At 45.3% G+C, this 26,176-nt stretch overlaps 1 protein-coding gene and 1 long non-coding RNA gene across 3 annotated transcripts in view; both read left to right on the top strand.

Moving 5' to 3' along the window:
• Positions 1 to 26,176, top strand: part of LOC135917578 (visual pigment-like receptor peropsin) — a 633,033-nt gene that overhangs the window by 53,700 nt on the left and 553,157 nt on the right. The gene's annotated exons all lie outside the window — the stretch shown is intronic.
• Positions 5,241 to 9,689, top strand: LOC135917565 (uncharacterized). The gene is made up of 4 exons (XR_010569330.2): positions 5,241 to 5,407; positions 6,488 to 6,545; positions 7,539 to 7,704; positions 9,566 to 9,689. It is a non-coding gene; the product is annotated as an uncharacterized lncRNA (long non-coding RNA).

The raw sequence follows: 26,176 nt of genomic DNA, 5'->3' as shown, positions 1-26,176 counted from the left end.
GCGAAAAACTCCCGGGCATCTATTTGATAACATTAAAGTAGTCATGTTGAAAAAGGAGGTACGGGTCATATGACAAATGGTTAAATTTTTGCTCAATATATAGACAATCCAGACGCACTCGCACCTCTTTCACTGCTGCACTGTCAATGCATTGGTGGTTCACTTGCGCTGCCCGTAAGTGGACGGTTAGAAAGTCTGCAGATACGCGAGTGTCGGGCAGTGGCGCTTGACCGCAAACAACGGCAAAACCAAGCGAGCCCGTGTGCCGTACATTCGGTGCACGTTAATGAAGCCCATGTGGTCCAAACTAATCCGGAGTCCCTCACTATGGCATGCCGCAGAGGACGCAGTGTCAAGCTCCATTCAAACGGCTCTGCATCCGGAGCCAAGGCAGAATTCTGCCTTTCAATGCTGCCTTTCAATGCTGCCTTTCATCAGTGTTACGCGCAACTACACTAGAGTTCCTCCTCTGCAGCGGTGTGGATATCCCACCGTGCACAGCGCATATAATGATTTTACCCATGTTCTAAGACACCATATACCATACAACATGGGCCTGTGAAAACATCCTTTATAACGGCCCCATCCGAAGCGCTACGCACGAGCAGTGCGAGAGGGTGTTGACCAGCTAGGCACTGAAGGATCAGCGAAAGGTGTTCGCCAGAGCTGAAACTGAACTGAGGTGAGCGCCGCTGGGACCCTGGACTGAAGGGTGCCCCTTCCCCCCCCCCTCCCCCGCTCGGAGGTCATCTCCCGTCCGTGCCACGAAAATAAAGTGTTGTCTCACTCTCTACTGTGGTCCCACAGGGCGGCAGACAGATGTTTTACCTATCAGGCACTTCAATCTTCAATGGTGCTAAAGCAGATAAGAATGATGCGCTCTCAGGGTGCGGTAATCCCTTAAGCTGCTACCAATGGCTGACTACACGCTCTGTAGCTGATCTGTAAACCAACACCGAGCTCAAAGAATTAAACAAAACCGGCGGTAAGAAGCGAGAGGCACGATGGAAAAAGACTGAAGTCGTGCCTATCCCCTTTACCATGACAAATGTAAAAGACAGTAAGAACTGCCATTTCCACAAACACGATCGACATAGACAAGAGTCGTCACTAAAGAAAGTTTTCTTGTTCTCGAAAGCCGTGCATCTGCGGGTCTTCACTCCAACCCGATAACATAGGAGAGAAAGATAAGCCATAAGGAAAAGGTAGGGAAGTTAATCAGACTGGGCCCTGTAGGCAACGTACCCTGTACTGGGAAAGCGGGAAAGGAGATTGAAAGAGGAGAAGGAAGAAAGAAGGTCACATTCTTGACTGTATGCACACAAGCGTGCACCACTGAATCAGTCACAGACAGTCATACAGGCTGGTGCATTTCAAGAAACGCACGAGCCCCTTTGTGGCTTTGTACGTAGCAGATGCATGAGGCCGCAGTCCCAAGATCTTCTCTTCTGTGGAATGGTCGTATAAGTGCTCCAAAGCTGTACGAAGGGCACTCTTCTTGTCTTCGTATGTAGGGCAGTCACGCAGGATATGTTTGGTCGTTTCTTCGGCACCACATCTCCTGCAATTCGGACTGCTTGCGATTGCAATTAGGAATGAGTAGGCGTTTGTGAAAGGAACACCTATTCACTAGCGGCACAGTAGGATTTCTTCACGTCGGTTATAACCATGTAAACGTTGCAATGTCATATACTAGTCCATGGCATATAGGTGCCGGTTGGTGAACTCCGGTGTATTTCATTTCCTTACAGTAATAATGTAGGCAAGACCGCTGAGGTGCAGTGCTGCATCCGCTCTCGGCAATGGTATCGAGGTGCTTTTACATACATCATATGCCTCACTGGCAGCTTCGTCGGCACTTTCATTGCCAGCAATATTATAGTGCCCGGGTAGCCACAGAAATACAATGTCGTGGCCTCCGTACACCGCTTGATGGTGGCGTAATCGTATCTTTGCTACCGATTGGTGATGTGGGCTGCGGTGCCGAGATGATAAAAGCGATTGCAGGGCTGCCTTTGAATAACAGAATATAGCCCAATGATTAGGTTGTTGTTGCTGCACATATTGGACTGCGCTACGGAAGGCGGAAAGTTCGGATCCTGTCGATGCTGTGGCGTGGCTGATCTTGAACTTGCATATTGACATCGACGGAATGACTATCGCACCAGTAGAGCTGGATAGAGTCGAATAGCCATCTGTATAAACGTCAACACGATTGGAGTATGCATCATGCCGTAGATCTAGAGCGGCTTGATTCAGGGCACAAGTTGGAGAGTCTGACTCTTTCCAACTCATGGAATGGAAAGCCGCACTTGCACCTGCAGGGGACACCACAGAGGACCAGGTGATCTTGCTACAGGCGTGAAATCGGACGGAAAATGAGGACTGGTAGGAGGCTACAATGCCCGAAAAAGTTGCATCTGGTGTACTTTCTGAGAGAGAAGCAAGGACTTTAGGCTGTAGTAGGGAAAGGTGGCGAAAATGATTTCTAAGGGTGCCTATGACAATATATGCACTGATGGGATGCTCCTTGGCGATGGCAATTGTTGCAGCTGTTGAAGCGCAGTACGGGAGACTCAGACATGTTCTAAGCGCTTGAGCTTGCATGCTCTCAAGCACCCTGAGATTTGTCCTCCGGGTGCTTGACAGCACCGGAGTGCTCTAATACACCAAATCCATGAAGAGCGCTTTGTACAGTTGGAGCATAGAACGCATCAACGGTACCCATGCTTTTCCCGCAATGATTTTGAAAAGGTGACTGATTGAGAGGGGTCTCTTCCTTAGGTAGGATGCATTAGGGCTCCAGGAGAGGTCGCGTTCAACAATCATCCCTAAAAATTGGTTGGTTCTCTTGTACAAGATAGGCTGGCCATTAATTGACACAGGGTATCCAGTCATCGATTTTCGCGTGAAGGTGACCAATAGGAAACAGTGAAAGAATTACCGTCCATAACATTGCACCGGCTGTCGTGTAACTGCCTCGCACTGTGAGCAAAACTGCAATATTTTCCCCAAAGAAATCAGAGATCTCCGGTAAATGCCTATTAGATTATATTTTAGATTATTGTGTCTTACTCTCACAAAGTAGAAACCAGCCCAACGGCGACTGTAAAAGGGGCATCTGTCGGCGCTATACATGCTGGGAGGACTCAGCGTAGACTAATGTAGGGCCAGCATATAGTCCCACGTGCTGTCGACAGTGAACCTACTAAGCAGCCGCTGCAAGGAATTATGGGAAGTCGGAGCGCTGGCCGCCGCTGGAGACCCTCCTGTTCGCCTTGCCTGCAGCGTGCGAGCCGCGAACGGCACGACGATCCCTTCTTCCACAATGTCTTGCGCCTAACCACCAATGGAGGGAACGCTTGCGGTCGCCGCTCAAGGTACTGCGGGTTTCTGGATATGTACATTCAAGAGAGCCTGCGTACCTCATAATCAGATTGTGGTTTTTGGCACGTAAAGCCCCAGATGTTTAATTATTGCGGTTGCGTTTATATGGGCACTCCACATGCATTTCTGCCTTCGCCTTCGGCGTTGCCGTGACGTTCCGTATAGAGTCCAAGGGCGATAAAATCACCGCCGCGTGCCGCATACGCTATGTGCGAGTGAAAGCGGGCGAGGGGGGAGCCGGCGATCTTGGCTCAATCTCGTACACGCAAGAGAGGAAAGCGCGGAGAAAGTGCGCCATCTTCCGTCGTGCGCAAAGCACCTGGGGAACTGTAGAGAGGGGAGGCTCGTTCTTCTCCGGGACGTTGTATCTTGAAAGCCATCTGCGTCGGGGACAGGGTCCGCCGCGCACTGTGTTTGCGCGGCTTAGTTTGCGTTGATGCGAGACACAGCAAGAGGGTCAATTTGCTTCCACGCTTCCTCACTCGAGCGGTTTGACAGCGAGTTTCCGCGGTCATTGAGGGAGATGTGTTTATGTTTGCTTGTGCGCAGTGGACACTATGCTTGTTAATTTCGTTTGTATACCTACGTTTACAAGTTTATACGCTCGATAAAACTAACATCATAACTTCTTATAGCTATCCACTAATTTTCTATCGCGATCAATACTTCGCTTTGCGAAACTGCGACATTTTCTTTTTGCCGGAGTCGAATGCCTCGCGCTGTTTTCGTGTGGCTTTCTATATGACCCATTTATTGTGGAACTAGCTTTACACTCACTTTGTACATATTACTTTAGCAGGACGAGTGAACTGAGCAAGTTGGTAATGATTCATGTGGAAAGACATTTGGTGCAAAAATACACAAGATGCCTATGTCGGCTTTCGTGCTAAAGTTTTACTTTCCGACCCACGACTTGTTGCTGGACAAATTGGTTCATGTCATGGCATGGTGTAAAAACTCGAACCAGTTTGGATGCAAAACTGCGCAGAGCAGCACAGCGTAAAGAAATAAAAGGAGCGCTCTTTCCTGTCTAGTCGTTTATTCATCGAATCGCTTCGCGTTTTTTACACCACAACAGAGCATGAATTTGCACGTTAGCACTAACAGACAAGAACAAAAGAGAGACACATGGGCACCACAACGTGCACCACGTTTTATTTCTGTCACTGTCTGCAGACGATGAAATTTTTCATCTAGAAATAGGCTTGCTATCATGTAGGATATACGCAACTGTGTTCTATACTTATGATTCGTCACAAATGACTTGCTACACTTCTCTCTCCACGCTTGTCAACGTCGCTCCTTTATAGCAACTGTGTTATAGCAACTTTATAGCAACTTTATAGCAACTGTATAGCGACGTCCTTGAGCCTTCTCGAGGACGCCCCGTGCAACGGCAGGTCGGACTTAAGAATACACTGCTCCAAGTCACAAATAGCGGCCGATACCTTTATTTCGTAATCTTACCGGTGGTCCTTAATTAAACTGGACTCCCGGGAAGACAAGTTCACAGAAAGTCCGAGGCTTGAAGTGATTAACAGTAGTATAGAACAAGCGATGCCACTCGAGCTATACACTGTAAAAAGCAACCGTCATTTTGACGGTCATCTTTTTATCTATTTTGACGAGGCGTCGTTGTCAAACGCGAAAGACGGCGACTTCTCCGTGAACGAGCGAGCGAGGAGAAAGAGATGGAGAGCGCAACACAAAACGAGAAACTCTATTGGCTGGCGCGTAGGGGTACGTCATCTGAGACGTCGTTTCACGTGGGCTTCGGGCCCCCGCGGATACTTTCAAGGAAGGAGTCCTCCTCGTCCGTTGTTGCCTGAGCCAACGTTTCCTGAGAAGTGGCTCCGTCCCCTCGCTTTTCTTTGTGCGCGCTGCTACTGCCTGGGCGTGCGTTCGGCTTTTTTCGCCATTTTTGCCTTTTTGTGTGAGGCGCGTTGGAAGGCCGCGAAGACGCAATCAAGGAACGTGTGGGCATCGAGCTGCAGCCGAAAATCAACTGCAGCGGGTTAAGGTAAGTGTAGCGTGTTCTGCTTATATGCTTCTTCGTCTGTTTACATGCTTCGTTCGTGCAGCACGTGTTCTGTGACGCACATAGCTCACGCGAAGCACGCTAGTTCTCACGCGTAATGTACTACACGCACCGATGGCCGTGGGCCCGAGACTGCCGTTTAGAGACGTGCTTCCGTGTAAAGCGGAAACCACACAACCGCGATCTCTCGCGCGTGGTCCTTCGTGCTTGAATCGCGGCCTCATGGTTCAACCACGTGCAGCGATTTTCAGGGGCTGCCTGCATCCACGTGTTAAAAAAAAAAAAAAAACTTTCTGTGAGGTACACTGAAGCGTACGAAGAGCATTGGCGCACGTTAATTGACGAGAGTAAAAGAGAGTCGTTTTTAGTACCCTTATCATGCAGGCACATACAATCCCGATCGAGCCTGACTTTCGATCACTGCTACGCGGGCCAAGGATCGAAATCGAGTTGGTCGAGCTCTAGCGCGCTATGCGTCGCTGTTTAAATGCAGAGCACCTGATGAATGTGCTTAATAGGCAGCAAAAGTAGTTGTAAAAACAATTCTTTACATTTTACATCATCAGTTTGACTTACCATTTGACTTACCATTTTTTTAAAACATCAGTTTGACTTACCGAAATGTTCGGCGGGAGTCTTGCAGAGTTAACAAGTGGCTGAATGTTTTCAGTGTTCGTGTACTGATAGTGTGCAGTTTCATTCTTGTATAGCATTAACATATGGGCCTAATTACCTTATATTCTGGCAATCGTTATTTCTGAATAAATTTGTTCATTTTTAAAGTTTATTGCCTATGGGCCTCAAACAAGGGCCAAAAATTTATTTCGACTGGCGTGTCGATTAGCTGGGAATTATTCAGTAAAGTAAATTTGGAGTTTTCTAATTATATACCGCATTTTCATCCACTTCTGCTGAAATGATGCTGTACCTGAGGTGTAGAAAGTGCCTTGATGACAGCAGGATCCTTAGAAGTATGGTTATGACGTATTATTTGGATGCATGTATCTGATCCCTTTGATGTTTTCTCTGGAGTCTAATAACATGTGGCTTGTGAATTCCCAGCATGCAGCTGAAGGGGGGCCGGAAGGACTGCCAGCAACGCCGCACCTTGCTGTCATTGGTGTGTATTTGTCATTTATAGAACTTTGGATCAAAACATGGCTTGTACACTGTATTTTACTAATGTATGATAATGATGATGTATGAACCAGATAGGTCAGGTGCTACTGTCAATGATTGCTAAATGTAATGTGTGCAGCACTTTTATAGGTAGCGACGTCAGGAAAAATGGGAGCTGATTTTGTGTAACCTCACCCTACTTAGTAGAACATATTCAAAACTTAGAAATGAGGCTAGCCCAGGATGAAAGGCTTAATTGCTGCTTCATCTTATATATGTGAAGTTTGTTTAATAATTTGACATGATAACAGTGTGCAAGTTTGGCCAGTAGTTTTCCATTCTTGTTAGAGTGCGCAAAAAATTTCTAACTCAGTAGCAGTACTGTCGATAAGTGGGGAGGGCAGGGCGATTTCTGCACTATAAGGTGATATGCCAGAGTTCATAGAGACTAACATGCAGCTTTTTGACTTGCCAAAAGCATGACGTTTTGCTAGAAAGCATGAACGAAGCTGAACTGGGCTTTTCTCATCAATGTCATGGCAGGCTCAGTACAAATTGGAGGGCCACTCTGGCTTAGAGAAAAGTTGCCCCGGTGCTTGCCTAAGTTTTGTCAACTCGTCAGTATTCTCCATTATTTAAAAAAAAAGTATTCTATCGACAGACAAAGTTGATTCTTTTTCTTTTTCGGGCAATATTTGTAAAGACTTTCCCACAAACAAGTTCTGTGTAATATTTTGTGTTTACAAGAAGCAAGGGTCTTCAACAGATATAATTAGCGGCGTGTGAAGCACTGATAAGGGAGGGCATGTTGCACGTCTGTCTACTGCCAGGGTACCATAAGGCCTAGTGACACGACCCAGTATGGCTTTTTATGTGTACATTTGAATTCGCCTTCTCTCAGTGTACACATCGAAGGCCATAGAGTTACTCGAATTATTGGATCACCCCTTTAGTGTAGAGCATTTGCTTGTGACCTAATTTTTTTTACTTGCAGGATCAAGCATGGGGGGCATAAAGAAAATCATCGTTGCAGTTGATGCTGTAGAATTCATCTCTACAAGAAGTCTTGAGAAGGCCATGGGCCTCCTCCTAGGTGCCTTCTTTGTTTTCAACGTGGCGTACCCTCCCGACTGCCCCCTCACCATGGAGTTTTTGCAGAGGTAAATGAGTGAATGTGGATGATGCTTTTGATAAGTAATCGGGAACCGAGACAATAACTTGAGCAGTAGGCTTCTTTTTCCTGAGGAAAGGCATTCGCCCTCCTTAGCCAGTGCCTGCAAGTGACCAGTCCTGCCCTGTTCCCCTGTAATTCAAATGTCACATACATTCCTCTCGTGCATTTCTGCGTTCTCTGGCACGGCATCATGTTGTTTTGTGGCACAGCTGTATGGTGTTTCGCCAATCACGGCCTTCTTTAGAAAGTAGAATGGCAAGGTTATTGACATAGTGCTGCTTGCCAGTGGTACATGCTGACAAGCCTTGCACATTTGCTAGCTCTGGCAATGAGTCAGATGGCTGCGAGGTGAAGGTTGAAGTTTTTATTTTAAATTGCACCCAGTTCTGGTATTCTAAGACTTGCAAAACTGGAGATTTGATCATTGTCGCATTACTAATGCACCAGCTTGGCAATTTACAATGCCTAAACTTGGTCACGTGTCCTGTGAGCGCATCTAGATAGCGCTTTTCAGTTTTACGCATAGTTTTGTTAGTTGGCTACCGCAAGAAAGGTGCAAGGACGAAGAACCAGATAGGTCAGGTGCTACTGTCAATGAGTGCTAGATGTAATGTGTGCAGCACTTTTATAGGTAGCGACGTCAGGAAAAATGGGAGCGAGAATGAAGTGAAAATGCAGTTCTTTTAAGTCACTCTACTATGTATCATGTCCATTGGCTAATGTCCTAGTGCAACATTACAGTGTGCCTGACTATGGGTTGCGTCCACACATGTGGCACTAAGTTGCGGAATGCCTGTCTGCACTTTTACAGACCTCAGGTTCCCTTGTTACCATTGATGCAGTGCTCTCTCTAGCCTGTGTACAATCAGCCCCAAGAAAATAGAGCTCACTACCTCACCTTTTGGGCACTCAACAAACCTTTTGCAATGATGAATGTCAGTTTTTTTTCGTTTTGCATTGAAACTGGAGACATGACACATAGGCAGGACAGCTTCACAGGTACTGTCACAACCATTACATGGCACTTTCGCCTTTCACCTGGTGATCTTTTAGGGGCTGGCAGTGTGATTAGTGCCTTTAAAAAAATTATACTGTGGTCCCACATTTGCCCAGAATTGCTTAGTACTTGAAATGGACAGGTGAAAGAGCCATCATAAAGGTTGCTATGTCGGCACCTGAGAAGTTGGCCACCCTGTGTGTCAACAGTTGCAGTGTAAAAGAAAAAAATTACACATTCATCATTGTGGCAGGTTTGTTGATTGCTCAGAAGATTTCAGTAAGAAATTCCGCTTATTTGCAGCCAAGGGCACAGAAACTAGAATGAGCATTCTCCAAATGGTAAGATGAAGCATGATAATGAGGTTCGTAAATGTACACACGACTACCACATTGCAACTGCAGCCTATACCTGGACATCGGGGTGTTACATCAGTACCGACCTATGTATGCGGCTGACAGCAGAAACCCTGAAATGCAGCAAAATGCTCTTGTATAGTTACGGTTTCTTGAGTCTGTGCATGTTCTCTGTATATGATGAGCACCTATTGTTACTAGAAATCCTTTACGGGAGTATGTGCGATTGTGGGTTGTTTTTACGAGTTATAATAATGGTTACATGTAGGTACATCATCCATCATTAGTGCATGTATATGTAGCTATTTAAGCGCATTACTACTGTGCTCACATTTGCTGCTACATGATTTTAATGGTCTTTTCATTTCATAATACTGTATGTTGCAGAAGGCAGTGCAGTTCACACATTCATGGCATTTCACGTGTGTAGCCAGAGTATGTGATTGGCACAGATTATGGAGCATGGATTTATTCTATCCTCATCTTGTTTCCAGGTACCTGGGGCAGATCAACCCAACGAAAGGGCGCGGCAAAGGCAGGGCCAGCAGAATCTCGCCGAAGTTACTCAGCCTGCTGAAAGCACTTTAATTTATGAATAAATGTGCAAGTAGAGATGTGCATTTTTGTTTTTTGTTGCGTGTTTCATGAGGTACTGCCCACTGCAAGTGACTGTCATGTGGCCATGTTGACCATACAATATATTGACACAGAATTATGTTGACACTTGTTGTGACACTTGTGTTGTTGGGCCATCATACTAACAGTACAGTTGCATTTCATGTTGCCAAGCCAAATTTTGGAATGGTTAAAGGCATCGTCATTTTTAAATGACAGCCTGCTATTACCTTGATGGCCAACGCTGTACTGACAAGTATATAAATTTCAAATTTGCAAAAGTCGAAGTCATAAAAACAGTGAATTGACAGCTTGCCATCACAGACAATCAAATGGTATAATTACGGTTTGGTTGTATATTGAAATTTATAAAAAAACATAGAAGTCAGGAAAAAACATTGTCTTTTAGAAATGACGGCTTGCTGTAACTGCTACGGTCAAGTGCTGTCAAATTGACGGTTTGGCTGTATTTCACATTGACAAGAAAAACATTGAAATGATGCAAAAATTGTTATTTAGAAATGATGTTCTGCTGTCACTTTGATGGTCAAATGCCATCAAATTGACGGTTCGGTTGTATTTCAGATTGACACGAAAGACGTCAAAATGATGGAAAACTGTCATTTAGAAATAATGTTCTGCCGTCACTATGATGGTCAAATGTCATCAAATTGACGGTGCAGTTGTATTTCAGATTGACGAGAAAAACATCAAAATGATGGAAAGACACCGTCATTTGAAAATGACGGTGTGGCATCATTTTAACGGCCAAATGCTTGGAAATAGAGCTGCCAAGGTATTTCCCGTCATTTTGACGCATCAGGAGAGGCAAGCGACCTCCGCCAATCAGCACTTCAGCAGCAGACAAAATGGACATGTCCACTAGGTGGACACTTACAGAATAGCCCCTCAGGAAAGCCAGAATTGTAAGTTACGCGGGTCGCCACACAAGAATAATCTGCCACTCATCTCACTGACGCTTCAAAGCTTATTCGTCATTCCTATTATCTCTATTATTAACGGTGCCAGCGCGACCACCTTTATATCAGGGGCCACGAAGGTGTACGTATAGACGCATTTGAATATATGCTATAGAGTACTATAGAATGTTACTATTCCATTTCTGGAACCAGCCCTCCACAATTGGGCGAAAATATTTCGGACCAACCCCGCTTTGCTAGTATGCCACACGACGTTACGAAAACCTCGAAACCTCTCCATCTGATAGGACGCGAGAACACTCATTGTGCATCGCTAGACAAAAAAAAAAAAGAAATATAATTATTCATGATCCCACACTATTTTTTTGCCATTAACCCTCTGCGATTGGCCCAGAATTTTCGGGCTGGGCCCATTTCGCGTATCCCTCACGCGAAGTCACAAAACTACAGAAAGTCATCGCGTAAAAGTGACTTGGGGACCCATAACGTAAAACTATTCCAATATGTTTCTATTCCAATTCCCTGAAGTCAAATTTGCGTAACCACCGACGGAAGCACCGGGCGGTCACCCGCAGGGTTGTCTGAACAGACCAATCAAATGCTCTCCTCGTTCATAGGAGGTCACTTTCGTTTGCTTGAAAAACAAAAAACATTGCCTACACTGAGCGGCTTGTCGTATCTAATTGGCTGACAAGAGGCGAGGAGAACGCTCAAGTGGAGAGGGATTCATTGGGGCAGAGCCAGTGCAGTAAAATCGATAACCGGATGAAGAGGGTGGGGCCGGCGTCTGCGATTGGTCGGCTTTCCCTTACTTAGCTTGTGGTGGCTGGTCGAAAATCGCGGCGGCATGCAACGAAAGCTTAAGAATGACGCTAAAACTCACCCTCAGCAAAGAAGAGTTGGCAGAATGAGGTAGTAAACGTGCCGAAAGTGCTTGAAAACGTTACACGGTCACGCAAGAAGTTTTATTATGCGCAAATACACCCATGCTCTTCGGCAGGTGCTAGTAGCCAGCGTCTCAGCGATCGGCGGCAGCCATCTTTTATTCCTTTCGGAACGGGGCAGCCTGCGGCTATTCCGGAAAAAAGTCAATTTTGTGCGGCATATTAATGCATCTTTATCGCGTACACGCCACTTTGACGCGGTGAGTTTGTGCGGTTTTGTGACGTCGCGTGACAGGCAGGTGAAGCGGGTGCAGCCCGAAAACTTTTTACCAATAGCCGAGCGCTAATGGCGAAAAGGGGTAGAATCAGAGAAATAACTGTTTTTCTTCTGTCAAAGCATGCATAATCAGTGTGTACACATCATATCAGAGGGGGAGGTATTGCGGTTTTCGTGACGTCGCGTGACAGGCAGGTGAAGTGGGGCTGGTCAAAAAAAGTTTTTCACCAATCGCGGAGGGCTGATACCTGAATTGGAATAGAAAAGTTTGGAATAGTTTTACGTTATAGCGGCCTTGTGCGCATTAAAGATGTCATAAATGTGCGGAACGAAACTGAACGTTTTTTCGGAATAGACAGAAAATGGCCCGTTCGGACTTGAATAAAAGATGTCTGCCAACCAATCACTCGGACACTGGCTACTGAGATCTGCCGGACAGCATGAATTCACACGCCTATAATAAACATTTTCGGGTGGCAGTATAACGTTGTCGAGTCCTTTAGGCCAGCTTACTACATCGCTCCGCTAAGTCTTTTTCGCTGAGGATCGGTTTTAGCGGCAACCTACCGTTGCACCCCGCCGAGATTTTCGACTAGCCGCCGCACGCTAAGGAAGGGGAAGCGGGCTACTCCCAAACGCCGACACCAAATCCAGTTATCTACTTTAACGGTGCTAGTTCGGCCCCACCAAAATCCCCTACACTTCTGCGTGCTCCTCCTATTGCAGTCGCCATCTCTGCAATAGCATCTGTTGAACAGGCTGTCATTTGAAGGCGAGGTGGTTAAACTGCCAAATCAGACATTGAACCGCGCAAAAATATCTGCGTACGAAGTCATTGTTTCGTGCTAGAGGCGTGTTTGAGTTTGTCGTAATGCGCCCACTAATATTATCCAGGGGTAGCAAATGTTGTGAAACTAGTCTTGGATGTTCTAGCTCGTTTAAACGTACTCTAAGTTCTTCACTTCACGGAAACAAAATCAATAAATTGTCTTAAAACATTCTCTAAGCACTTTATTTTCTTTATGATTGCGATATGTTTATTTAGCATATAACAAGAGAAAATGAAGCTTAAGGTTGTGGTTTTGAATCTCGCACCGAAACAGCAGCACCTGTACGCCAGCGTGGAGTCGGGGATTTGAAGTATAGCGTCGTATTAAGGTTGCTATGGTTCAGCAAATAGTCTCTAAAATATCCTCTTTTAGGCTGTTTAAGAATGCAATGTATTCCGTTTTTATCGGTGACAAATTAACTATAAGGGAGTGGTGGCTGTCAAAATGTGTGGCGTCGCCGCGAGCTGATGCGAAAAATTCAACGAGGCGTTGCCGTCCAGTCTTTCGTTTTTGATTCTTTCTCCGCTTATCAAGTCTCCCCACACGGTAAAAGTGACCATTTTGGTATTATAGAAAGGTAATTTGCTTATACAAGCTCAAATAATTTTTCTGCTTACTTGCCCTTTAAAAGTAGTTATATTTGCGATCCAGACGTTTTTACTCAGACAAAAAAAAAAATACTCCTTTAAGAAGTTAATACTAGGCGTGGAACAATACATGTCAAGCGCGTTAACGTGCTTTTACTTTTCTTTTTCGTGTTGGAGCTGCAGACAGGTTTGCCGGACGAGGTGAACCCTCCGGCAATCTCCTTTGTTTCGTCCCCGCAGCAATAGGATCATGACATCGATTATCGGATTATGCCTCGCGCTCCGTTGCTCTTCTCCCGCTAACGCCGCGCTCAGTGTCGAGGGAGAGCGCAGCCAAAGCACCCTACGGGATTTTCCAGGCGACCCTTACTTCTCGTATTTTGTTTTCATTCACCATGGCGTATAAATAACAACAGTGGCGCCATGAAGTGCGGAATGGTTCAGCTTCTCAGGTCGTCGTAGAAGCCTCGAAAAAGAAAGCGTTTACCTCCGTTTGCTGTTGGTGATTGTTAAGCTTTCCACTAAATGTGAAAGGCTTCGTGCGTAAGCACGGGAATTCTCGCGTGTTCCTCCCAATTGAACTACACGCTCTATTCACGAAACGTTCCGTCCAAAATATGTTCTAATTAAAATTCACGAAACTGCAAAAAAGCAAGAAGAAGAAATAAACAGACTGGAGTGCTAGAGAGTGAAGAGGAAAGTGTCTCGAAATATGAGTGAAAAAAAAAACGATATAGAGGTAAATGGTGAAAAATAAAGACTGTATGGGCACTGTCCCACAGTCTATCAAGGTGCCGCATCGTCGCACACGGTGTCTGTCAGGCATACAAAATCAGACTGTACACGGTGTCGCCCACTCCCTGTTGATTGCATAATCGGGTTTTTTTAGAATGTTGTTTCTGTGAGCGGGCGATAGTCCAGGTGGTCTAAGGTGCAGGAGAGCGCTGCTTTCTTGAGTTAAAACGAGGAGGCTCGCTAAGAAGGTGCTCGATCATTTCGCTGCACCCGCATATGTAAAAGAGCGGGTTCGTGGCGCTTTTACTGAGGCAGAATTGCGAGTTTGAAAATGCTACTGTATGCTATAAGCCTCGTTTACATGAGCTCGACGTTAGTTGGTCGAGTCAGAAGACGAGCTGACCAAGCGCACTGTAACGTAAAGTTATTCTAACGGTTTCTATTCGATTTCTGCCTTCACGGTTGGTGAATAATTAATGGGGCCGCACCTACTTCGCTTGTCTGTCACGCGACATCAGCAAGACTACGGAAGCTCTCCATGTGATATGACGTCTTCACACTGATTATGCAGAATTAGGCTGCACAAAAGTTAAACAATATTTCCGATTCTACGCCCTTTTCTCCACTATCCCTCCGCTATTCGTCAAAGTGTTTTCCTGCTGCGACCGCTTAGCCAGTCTGTCACACGACGTCACAAATACGTGAAATCTCGCCACTTCAATGTGACGTCTACGCACTAAATATGCATGAATATGCCGAACAAAACAGATTTCTTTTCCGGAATAGCTTGAGACTGGCCTCGTTCTGAAAGAAATAGAAGATGGCTGCCCGCCGATCACTCTGGCACTGGCTATTCGGAGCTACCGGCAAGAACGAATTTATTTACGTGTAATAAAAAAAAATTACGTGGCAGTATTACGTTGTCGAGCCCTTTCGTCACGTATACGACATCGTGATGCCAAGTATTCTTTCCTGAAGATCTGTTTTAGCGGCATTTCTAACTCTCCGTTGCGTGCCGCCGCGATTTTCGACCATCTACCACAAGGTAAGCTGTAGGAAGTGGAGCAAACGCCGACGCCAGGACCACTTTCTTTCCCCAGTTATATACTTTCAAGTACCAGCTCTGCCCCACCGAAACCTTGTACACTCTGTGCTCTCCTCGCCTCTTGTCAGATGATGATATAAACAAAACCTGTCAAGGCAGACGGTGCTATTCGATCTGAAAGTAAGCAAAAATGACCTCCTATAAACGAGGAGAGCGTTTCATTTGGCTGTACATACAATGAGGTTCAACGCCGGGTGGCTGCGTCGGCAATTACGTAAATTTGACATCAGGAGATTGAAATCAGGTCAGAGTGGACTACATTTACTTTACATCCCCCAAGCCCGACTCGACCGCGTTTGCCTCTCCCTCGCCCCCACCCCCCCCCGCCTTGCATGCGGATTGACCGAACTAGACTCGATGCTTGTTCAATCCGACACCCTGGCGTTTACATGACACCGACAACTGGTTTTGGACCCGACAAGCTCACTTGACCGAACTTTCCTCGGTTCATTTAAACGTAGCCGTAGACCAGCTAGAAAGGTGCAGTCACCTCGTGAGATGCCAGATGTAAATTAGCATCCACAGCCTGAAGCCGTGGTGTTTCTAAAGTCGGTTGAATTCCACTGTTCCAGTGTTCGGTCACACGCAAGCGCACGAAAATGATGATTAGTATGCAAATAACTACGCAGTGAACGATGGTTACTCACGGACTTGTTATGCCATGCCAAGTTATCCCCTCTGCTACGAACGAACTACTTCGTTTCGGTGTGTGACTCGGCAGGCGGGGCATAATTATTTACAGGAGCCGTAGAAACTCACCAAAAACAGCGACGTTCCAACTACGCACAGCGTATTGAGTGAAAATTAATAGTGAAAGCTCGTTAATTCGAACTTCAATAATTCGAATTTATGGATAATTCGAACTGTACGATTTGGTCCGGCCAAGCTCTACAGAAGTCTATGTATAAAAAAGTCCGTTAATTCGAACGCGAGAAGGTTCCCTCACGGATAATTCGAACTACGCTCGCCTGGCACACGGCCAGAGAAGCGCGCCTACTGCCTACACACAAGGCTGTATTGCCTCCGAAACGAAGAGAATGGTGAGAGAAGGCAAAATCGAAAAAAAATCTAACCGACGCGGGGTCAGCCAGAAGGCAGCAGCGGCTGCCGCCTCTCCATTCTACGTAACCTCCGAGACTCCTTGCCCATTGCGAATCTCGGAGGCTTTGCAAATCTTGTACAGCTGCTAATGTTGTGCGGAGATGGCACGGCAAGCTCCAAAACACAGCGAATCAAGTACGTCGCAGCTGCGCTTGCAATCAAGAACCAACGAATCAGGGCCTTCGCCACCTTCACACGTTCAGCGTCTTTGTCTCGGCAGTCTTCATCGGTTGTGCATCTCTGTTTTCAGCTTAGGAGGTATCGGCCGTCGCGATTCATTGTGATGGTGTTAAGCCTCGGCTAACGTTCGTTTCGGTGGACATCGGTGGTGTGGCACAGTCGGACCCAGAGCTTCGACTTGAAGATGGCGTGTGCCCGCGGCACACGCCATCACTTTCTGACACGCCAAATTTCTGACATGCCCTACTCCTTCCAAATCGCAGTTTACTGTTGCCCTCCTTCACTTTCGTTAGTTCGAACTTTCGTTAATTCGAACTGAAGCGGCTTCCCCTTGCGGTTCGAATTAACGAGCTTTTACTGTATCAAGTGTTTTGGTTATGCCCGCAACACATTTCATCGCTCCCACGGCCTTTTCGGATTCAGGGCTTTGCCGCTTCTTTAATTAGCTCCGTGTAGCTTCCATGGCATTAATTTTTTGCAACGATCGCGTCCTCAGTGCAGCGTTCAGCAATCTTTAATACCTTTATACCTGCTAAGCTCTTCTGAAGGCGATGTTCTTTTCCGTATAACTTTAGAAGCCTGTACTGCTGTGAGCGTAAGTTGGGATATGAATTCGCTCAGCCCTTTTTAGCACTCCTGGAAGTGGCAATATTTATGAGAGCAACCTTCAATTAGATGGAAGTTTCCAGATTTTGCGGCATTCCCAGTAAGCTTCTCCCAAGCTCAGCTTGCATTGCGGTCTACCGCTAGATTTTCTCACCTGAATAAATTGCAAAAAAGGGCCGTCAATGCGAATGTACTCTCACTTGTGTGTCCCCTGAAGGCCGAGTCTTACGTAATTCCGCGTCGCTTGCGTCACGGGGCCACTGCTATTGCTGAGTGTTTTATCAAACGCGTGGCACCCCACTCTGCTCGTTCCACGATAGTATATACTGTAAGCAGTCATTCACAAATTAACATGGACGGTGGACGATAGCATTAGGACGTTGCCATTCGAGCTTGGCATTCCTGGAGGTGAGCGAATATGGCGTTTTTGAGGTCTCTGTTGGCGATTATTGTATAGGAAAGGCGGACTGCACAATACAGTCGCGGATGGATAACATATACTCAAGAACAAAGCAGACCTCTGCATATGCGCTTCAGTTTGTATGCTTATTTCATCTTCGAGGTAGTGGGAGCAAAAACAGAGACGGCGGCACCGAAATACTCCATTAAGAGTTCGAGAGTTGGATGTGTGTACTCGCTCACTTGTCTCGCTTATATATATATATATATATATATATATATATATATATATATATATATATATATATATATATATATATATATATATATATATATATATATATATATATCAGAGCTGATGAGTGCCTACGAAGATGGGATGGAGGAGAGCGGGTACAAAAGGGGGCAGAGTTTTAGTACCGAGGCGATATTATCAGATGTACTCCTGGAGCTAATCGTCGAATACAAACGGAGTGATAGCGCGTAAAGATATCTTGCAGTTTACGACCAATTCGATTGGAACCCATTCCACGCATGCATTACGTCGCAGGAACGATGGTATATGACGTCCGTGGGTGGTTCTATTCTACGAGCCCGTCTCGATTGACATGGTTTTATAGCTTTTCCTTTTGTCAGCCACCGCGCTTTCTCCCTAATTGCTTGTGTCCTTGCGCGCAGAGCAAATCTTTGCGGTGGCTCCTCCTTGTATTCTCTTTTCTGTCGTTGCTGTGTTCGTGCTTAGTGGTATACGTGTATAGTACTGAAAAATTGAAACACGAACAATTTCTGAAATACTTCAGTGTGCTGTTTTCTTTCCAGATTTTCACCCTCCGTGGTTGTACAGTGGCTATGGTGTTGGGCTGCTGAGCACGAGGTCGCGAGATGGAATCTCGGCCACGGCGGCCCTATTTCTATGGGGGCGAAATGCGAAAACACCCGTGTACTTAGATTTAGGTCCACGGTAAAGAACCCCAGGTGGTCGAAATTTCCGGAGTCCCCCAATACGGTGTGCCTCATAATCAGAAAGTGGTTTTGGCTCGTAAAAACCCATATTTTTTTTTGTTTCCAGATTTACCTGTATATGCAACGGCGGCTTAATTGAAACTCCAAAACGTATACTTGTGGCTAGACTATGCTTAGAAACCGGCTACAGAGCGATTGCATGCCGCACTTCGAAGTATTTACGTGTAAAAGGCGGCTGTAGACGTTCATTGCTGTCGGCGTTTTAATTTTTGAGAACGTATGTATAAACACACCCTTCAAACAGCCACATGATATTTTATTTTTTTATTTTATTTCTATTAAGCATGCCCGAGCAGATAATGAAACGTCCGCGTATAGTTACCGGCTCTGCGGGTGCGAGAAAAAAGAATAGCAAAAAAGTTGTCAGACAGGATAACCAATGAAAGCGGGATGATGCATACATGGACGGATGTGCGGATGAATGTTTGGATAAATGGGTGGATTTTAACTTGCCGAAGATACGCATGGTGTATGAAAGATGCCGGTGTAGATATAAGTGCGGATCAATTCTGATCACTAGAGACTACCGTGCGTATGCCGGTGGACGAACATTTTGTTTTCCATTACACCCTACTGAAATGTATTGAACTTGCGCACTCGTGTAATTAAAATAGAAAGTGAAGAAAAAAAAACACTCATATGGCCGTGTGCAATATAGACGAGTTCCACTACCTGTTTTATACTGCATGACATGCAGCAAAGCACCTATCTGCTATGTTCCGATCTCCTTCCTGTCTTTATCCTGACTGTTCTTGCAGTGCGAATATGCCCCACCTGTACAAGTTTCTGACTTTGAGACAATTCTGAATATTTTACTCGCGTTTTTGGTTATCCACGTACGTATCATTAGCGTCCCTCTGACTTAGACTACTTCCGTGGCGCAAACTTAACGGACAACTGCTGCGAAATTTTGCATCTGGTGAAAATGATATTTTTTTTCGTGATGTTGTATAGTTACAAAGAAGCCTTCCTGCAAATTTTTGTTCGCGCGATATCCGAACGGGTGCATCATAAAGAACTTCCTAAAATTCATGTTTTCCGTGCCGAAAAAATGGGAGAAAGCGTCGTCATTACAGCTCACCGGAAGTAACGCGAATTTCACGCTGGGCCACACCCTTAATGACGGGCTATGCTGGCTGCTTCACACGCAAATTGTGTATAATGGAGGCCCTGGCACTTACATGATGTTTTTCGCGTACTTCAAAGCCAAAACAAGTACCAATATCGACCGCTCCCTGTTGGGAGCAGTCGTATAAGCACCCCGTATAAATATAGGATCACCTGCCGTGGTAGCCTCGTGGCTACGGTATTGCGCTGCTGAATTCCGACCATGGCGTCACGGTCTTTAAGTGCTGTGTTCACAGCGAATGGACACGCATCGCGGTCGTTAATGCAGCTTTGCGTAGTCTGGAGTTGTACGCGCAAGCGGCAGAGCGAAAAAAACAATTGTGGCTGCTTCTCCCGCGATTGCAAAACGCACTGTATTTTTCCTTCTTTCGTGACGTATGCTGCAATTGACAAAGCATTCGCTGCACAAAAATATCTCCAAGGTTTCCACTGCGGTGCCAAGCATTCCTTAGCAGACACTACAGGCTTTTATACTTCCCGAAACCAAAGGACGGTGCATGACTGGCGCTGTTGACTGGCGTTTTCGCAGCGCCATCTGGGAAGCGCAATAGACATATAGATCACGAGCAAGCTCGCATGTCTGCAAAATAGTGGCCAGAAAAGTTTATACCAATTTGGGCATCCGCACTCCCGCCCCTCTTTTTGTACGCAAGCGCTCCAGGCACAAAAAAATTTCCCTCTCACCTCAAACTAATCGTTCCTAAAGATGAGTACAGCAACTGAAAGCAATAAGGGAAGTATTAACGAGCTCGGTACAGGCAAGAACAGGACGTATAAATTGCGGCAATGTCGAGGATTAGGGCTCGCCTATAGAATAAGCAAGCGGAACCGGGCGCTACAAGCAAACCTTGCAGTTTGGGATGCAGGTCAGCGTTATTTTTATGGCAGTTATCAGTATGAGTACATGGACCAGATCGGTAGCGGCAGCGTCGTGACGCTAGTAAAATTTCCACCGCTACACTTAGGTGTCTCTGAATGTTATGTCACCGTATAATGAATCTACCGTCTACCGGAGACACTATTTCTCTCCGTTGTTTTATGCTCTTACGACGAGGCGTTTCTCGCTGCGACCAATATTCCACGTAAACATAGCAAGCTTCTGACCATTTGATAATGTGGTGCAGCGGGGTCCTACCTGATTTGACCAGCTATAGATTGCAAACGGGACGCATAATGCGAGCTAAGGGGTCCTATTCATGTCCGTGCGCCCACTACATGCATTAATTCTACTGCCGGAACACGATGGCGCGAGAACATTAGCCTTCATGGCGCTGCTGCATTATGAGAGACGCAGTTATTCCGCGATCATCACGGCATTATTAAAGGCACACGAACCTGGTAAAACCACGAGGAAATACGCATCACTGCCCTTAAAACTTTTTAAAGTCTTTAGAGTACTCTTACTCAGTAGGTTGTGTATACCCATGAAGCAATGGTCGGAGATACAATTTGTTAACGCACTTATACTGCAAGATTCAATTGCTGCTTCATACGTTGTAGGACGTGCTTAAAGGACAGCATACAGGTGTCCATTTCGCCGCACTTAAAATTTTAAATTGCGAGGTAGAGCATTCCAAAGCTGCACATGTTGGCTACGGGGTACGCTGCAATGGAGTGCTCACGGTTCCCTTTGACCCCCTGGGGTTCTGTAACGTGCACCCAAAGAAGAGTACACGAGCCTTGTTCTATTCCATTCCCATCTCAACTGCACCCGGCCTACTTGCGTCCAGCAGGGATATTCCATAGCCAATGGGCCTTATCAACGATTATTTTCAGTTACCGTATGTGGGCGCGCCGATCTTCAGAGTAAGATCTTTTGTAACCTCCTCGCCCCCCCCTCCCAATACCTATACGCGACGCCGTCGTAATTCATTCCAGCTACCCCATACCACAGCTATTTGTTTTTAACATGCTTCAGCAGGTTTTGCTTATTTGCGTGTATTTCGCGCTACATCTGGAACGGAGCCTGTCCTCTCACATTTTTGTTCGTGCCTATATGACTTTAGCAATCTCGTCCTACACCATTGGTACTGCTAAGACCTTGAGCACGGTTGCACGTGGTGCATGCGCAGTGACAGGGTTTTGCGCTCAATCTTGATGCACGACATACATTTGCAATTTAAACCCACTCTCTTTATGCTTGTACTAGGACATAGCTGCGAGGTAAACATTGGTTTTTCTTCTTAACCGAGTGTTAGCTTGCTTGACGCACAAGAGCGTGCGTTCCCAAATATTTATCGCTTTCACGGGCTGCACAGACTGATGTTTGTGGAAATTCCCGCGTTTCCAAGTGAAGAAGACGAAGAGCGTAAACTTTATTTTCAAATAAAATGAACTGTACATTTTTTTTCAAGTATTTGTATGTATGTACTTAGGTTGCGAAAGCATTTTGTCGACGTAAAGGATAGGCATGGTGCAGTAGGCGAGATAGAACAAGAGGCGGTGTGTCTTGCAGGCTAGCGTATAGAGTGCTCACTACACCAAGCCGGCGCAGGTGGCGCGCATTGGTGAAAGAAACAGTTTGTTATATCGTCGAACCACAACGAAGTTATTTCTTTCAGGTAGCACTGAAACGCAGCATAAGGTTACTTCCTTCAACATAAAGAAGAAACGTGATATCAAGCGGCCTTTAACTAAAAAAAAAAACATTGATTTCTGCGACGGTTTCACGAATCTTCGACATGAAAAACGCATTTTACAGACAGATTTCAGCTATTTTTGTGGCATGTGACCTGTGCATCTTATATATATATATATATATATATATATATATATATATATATATATATATATATATATATATATATATATATATATATATATATATATATATATATATTGCACTGACTGAACAAATATTGCTGCAGAAGGGGATGTAGCCCTTTCAGCGCCTTTAAAACTAGGATGTCTTTTCAAAAAGTAAGTGGCGCAGGGTTTGACGAGGACACTTGCGAAATCAAGGACGTGAACAAGATATTCGAATCTAGTACAACTTGGTGTACAGGGTTGCAAGGTCACGCGGACATGGATACACAGGGCAGGCGGGAAATTACATTAATGAAAAGCAGTGTGAGCACCGTTACTTATGCCAGCAGACTGCACAACTGGGAACTGCACACAATGAGCGACATACGCATTACGACATCAAAGGAAACGCTCAATGTATAAAATAAACAGTTATTCGCACTGTCCGCTACTTCTGTGTCGTCTTTGAGTGAAGCAATGGCGCGCTTTGGTGAACTGGCCAGGTATAGCTTTGCCGTATAGCTTTCTTCCATTTTTTGTTCTAAGCAACTTGCTGAAGCGTAGCCACCGTGTAATCTATAATATGTGGAATACTGGCGACGATTCGTGGCTGTTGCGCTAGAAATGACGCCAGCGCTCGTTACTGTTCATCACATGTCATCTGATTAAAATTTCCTGACGGACAAGTTGGGGAGTACATACGTTCATTAAACTCAGCTACGCACACTTCTTATGGTGACCATAAAAAGAAAGTTTATTACCGTCCACGACTTATTATTCGAACGAATTTACTAGTGAACTTCGTGGTAAACAAGGGAAGCTGAATGCGTAACTCCTATATTGTGTACCTTGTTTACACTCCCGCAAATCGTATTTGAGCGTAATCATTAAATGGAGCGACGCAAATTGAGCTGACTGAGCACTTATACAACGAGTGAAAATATACATTCTGGTAGAGTGGCAAACGTGGATTTAATACAACGAGCGTGGTTCTTCGAATTTAAGAAGACAGCACAAAGTAGTCTAATCAGGCCGCCCTTTTTCTTATGCTGTCATGCAGTTTGCTTCCTTGCGCCTCATTATTCTAACGAATTGGACTCACTTTATTTGTTTCTTTTTGCATCTTGTAATTATATAGCGCATTGCTAATCCTGTCTTAGGTAAACTGTATAGTAAAGATATTTAAAGAATACCGTCTTTCACGCGCTTAATTAATACACAAGTCGGTCTTCACACTCGTCAAGTAAAGCACACGAATCATTGATTCCGAAAAAAAACGAAAAAGAAATAATAAAAATAAAGACGAAATAAATCGTTGCCTAGCAATACCGTTCAAGGTAAAAAGTGCCGTCAGAACTTGCTTGTAAGAACATCGCACCACACTCCTCATTATAAGGTCTACACCGTGCACGATAGAGCGGTTCAACGAAATCCGATTTTTCGCAATGATCTGCTGCGATCACACAGCAGCTATGTCGTTTTACTGCCGAGTTCGAGGTCGGGGGTTAAATTTCCGAACTTCGCGGACACATTTGAGGGGCGGAAGCTTGCGAAAAACGGTAGTGTATCGCGTTTCGGGTGCACGTTAACGAAGCTCAGGTGGTCAAAATTAATCCAGTACACAACGGCCTTTTTTTTTCTAGCTCACCATATGGCTTCGGTACGAAAAGCTCCATTATTTAGGGTAACCTAACTTTTTTTTTTGCGACAGACTGCAATTTATTTAGGTTAGCTTATTGCTGTATTTTGCCTTGTGTTCTTACAGTTCAAATTTGCCCCCTTGAGCACATTTCTGGCTCAGGAACGCGGCGGGCCGTAACTTCGTTTCATCGTCAGTGAGAGAGACAAATACCTTCAATAAAGCAGCACTGCAGATTCATTTGAACGAGTTTCTAATCCCAATCTGAAATTTTTAAAAGCGTGAAACAGAAAACTCTATATGTAAGCGCTGCACGTAATGCAACACTGGAAGTGTTCCTAAGAGTGTCTGGAGTCGAGAAGAACAATGCGAAGTGGGGCAGAATTCCACGGCTTATGGCTTAGAAATATAGTTTGTGGCGTTCTATTGCCGATGGCCTGATTGGTTCGCACGTCACTAGCGCCCTTACACACAATGTGCTTTTTCCTCAATGTCATTTCTAGGGATGAAGCTGCATGCGCTCTCACGTTAAAAAAATGTATTAGTTTGGAAGTGCGAGCACGCAGAGCGTGACAGGAATTTCGAGCGTTTGCTCTGCAGCTTGTGGCGGGTGATTGTTTTCACGCACGTTTTACTCCAGCGCTTAGGAAGGCATCTTGCGCGCTTTGCTTTTTCTTGGTGGGCGCGCGGCGCCGCGGAGGTGGAGTTTATGGTATAGCGGAAGAGTGGCTATAGGTGTTCTGAGACGAGCGGCTACGTCAAACATCTCCCTCTCCCTGTTTTCTTTACTTACCATGGCGGAAGAAAACAAAGCGAACTTTTCAAAGCAACCTCATGGCCTTTCTTGTTGAGTAAATGTCCTTGTGCGAAAAGTATAAAGGAATAACTTTGCGCAGAGTGAGGATGAAGGGCAATAATACAAAGTATATGCAGCCTTGCTTGAAAAAGATGAATAAAAGAGGCGCCGTTGCCTTCTGCCCGCTTGCGTGCGAGACGCACGTTGTGAGGCGAAGTAATTGTCTGTAAATCATAGCCTCTTGCAGTTCAAAGTACGAGTATACAGTCGAAGCTAATCGAAAGGCATCATAGGGCCGTATTATAAAATATGCCAGGTTGGAGTGTGGTCTTTATTCAGGAAATTTCTGCACAACTGGGTTAGTAGCGATGAGTGCTGACGAAACCGCGTAGTGCGGTGTCCGGCTTGGAAACTGCGGACAAAAAATACTGTGCTGCACTCGCTACGTGAGCTTTTAAAGAGGTTTCTTCTCTGAATTTTCTTTGAATATGCATTGAGTTTAAGCGTCAAGCATTCCTTGTCTTGTTCATACGTTTTATACGTTGTCTGGTGGGGCGTAAAGTCCTAAGCTCAGGGTAGTGTGGTATTAGCATTCAGCTCTTACTGAAATTCCGTGGCTGGCAATCGAGCTCACGACCTCCCGCTCAGCAACACTGCAGAATGCCTATGTTGCTACAAAGTAGCAGTATTTTACACAGTAACTGTATACGTGGGGCATGGCTGCTAAATATTGCAAGACGAAACACAAACAACACGAACACTCCCGGGTGGTAGTGCGCTCAATCTGCTCAATTCGCTCCCGTTCTCTCTCTCGCCCCATGTGTGCGTGTATATATATATATATATATATATATATATATATATATATATATATATATATATATATATATATATATATATATATATATATGCGTGTGTGTGTGTGTGTGAACATTTAGAAAGAATTTGAGTGCGCTACAAGGTAAAGTCAAGACGTATTCCATTTTAACAGTTTCGGATGGTCGACCAGTCTTCATCAAGGTTTACAAGAAAGTGGCAGTTCGACACTGATAGTGAAGGCAGCAGACCGGGTTTCCGAGAGAGAGTTCTCTGGTACTCCAAACCAATAGGAACAGTTGTGACAGTGATTGACTCTTTCTAGGTGCTTTGGCAGATTTACAGCTGCCTCATGGGCAACGATGCGCAGCAAACGCAATGTCGATTCCCATGTACGTAGGGCAATGAGGCCAGTGAGAAAAACAGAAAAAGAAAAGAAAAAAAAGGAAAATAGAAGGGAAAAATAATAAAAGAGAAATAAAAGAGGAACACTAACTTCTCCGAAGATAGTGTTCACTTCCTTGACGTCACTTTATCACTGAGTGGCGGTCGCATTTCCACGTCCCTCTACAAAAAGCCGACATATCGTCAGCAATATCTCCACTTCTATTGTAGTCACCTCGACCCCCGAAAAACAAGCATCCCCTACCCTCAAAACACAAGAATCCGTTGCGAATCAGCACAATTTGAGACACATG

This window comes from Dermacentor albipictus, chromosome 5 (genome assembly GCF_038994185.2).
Source record: "Dermacentor albipictus isolate Rhodes 1998 colony chromosome 5, USDA_Dalb.pri_finalv2, whole genome shotgun sequence".
In the NCBI taxonomy this organism is placed as follows: Eukaryota; Metazoa; Arthropoda; class Arachnida; order Ixodida; family Ixodidae; genus Dermacentor; species Dermacentor albipictus.
This window is presented reverse-complemented; position numbering and strand designations above follow the sequence as displayed.